The sequence below is a fragment of the Gracilinanus agilis genome, chromosome 4, assembly GCF_016433145.1.
Source record: "Gracilinanus agilis isolate LMUSP501 chromosome 4, AgileGrace, whole genome shotgun sequence".
NCBI classification, from domain to species: Eukaryota; Metazoa; Chordata; class Mammalia; order Didelphimorphia; family Didelphidae; genus Gracilinanus; species Gracilinanus agilis.
This window is the reverse complement of record NC_058133.1, coordinates 65081525-65082941: the sequence shown is the minus strand read 5'-3', so window position 1 is coordinate 65082941 and position 1417 is coordinate 65081525.

Genomic DNA, 1417 nt, shown 5'->3' with positions numbered 1-1417 from the left:
GAGAGAGAGAAAAGGAAGAGAGGGAGAGAGGGAGAGAGACAGACACACACACACACACACACACACACACACACACACACACACACACAGAGAAAGCAGGAATGGAAAAGAACTCAAGAAACTTTTAAAATGCCCACTCTTGTAAAAGTAAAAAGTCCCCTTAGAACACTTCAAAAATACTATAGTTTTATTCTACAGGTAGAACAGCTAGGTGGTACAGTGGAGAGAATGCTAGGGCTGAAGTCAGAAAAACTTATCTTCCTGAGTTCAAATCTGCTCCCAGACACCCACCAGTTGTATGACTCTGGGCAACTCACTAATCCCTGTTTGCCTCAGTTTCCTCATCTGTAAAATAAACTGCAGAAGGAAACAGCAAACCACCCAGTATTCTTGCCAAGAAGATCCCCAATGGGGTCATAAAGTGTCAGATATGAATGAAAAACAACTGAACAACAAAGAACTGCATAGGAGAGAAGTTGTGACACCATGTTTCTTTTCCACAGTGGCCCAAGTAGGAGAGAAATCCAGAGCAGAAGCAGCAAGTGGTAGATCTAGAAAAAAAATCAGGAGACCAGTTGCTGGAGCAGGAGCTAAAAACTGCATCGTATTCTTAAGAGCTATTATTTTTTACCCATTTTCCTTGATTTTTTAAATTGATTTTTAGTCTTCTTCTCCACCATTCTGAAGGTTCTTATAATTACTCCATTGTCATTTCAGAGGGCTCTGAATAATTTGTTGTAGTATCTTCACTTTCCTCAAGGGATTTTGATTTAATTTCCTAGTTGCAAACAATCTGGCTTATTGGTAATGACCTTTTCCCTTAGACCTCACATTGTACTTTCTTGTTGAAAGCAATGGGAGTGTATGCAGAAACAACAGATTGGTGATTGGTCTTCACTTACTTTTTTTTCCATAAGGATTACTTTGTGGTAAGTTCTTCCAATTTTTTCCTTTTCTTGTCATTGTATTGTTCCATCTGGGGGCATTTTAATAGTTTAGAGTGGTAGAGGAGGAGGTGTGCCCTGGGTTTCCTCTCACTCCACTACCTTTCTAGGATTCCAATCTAGCTATCTCACTTCCCAAAGGCAAACACCATTTCAAAGGATCCCCTAACCAGAGTTATTTGACCTCCTAAGAATTCAAGGCAGGACATATGTGTGTGTGTGTGTGTGTGTGTGTGTGTGTGTGTGCCAGTCACAAATGATTTGGCCAAATGAGAGAAATATATTTGAATAATAGGCCATTTAGGGAGATAAACTTAATGAGATTTAATTAATAAGGTTCCTTAATTAGACATTTAATGTGGAGAATTTCCCAATATACATGGTCCATCCATGCTTTAACCTTTCTTGGAAGGTATTATCTATGCTGAAGATCCTGTTATCATCTAAGCTCATGAGAAAAATAGTTCTAAACA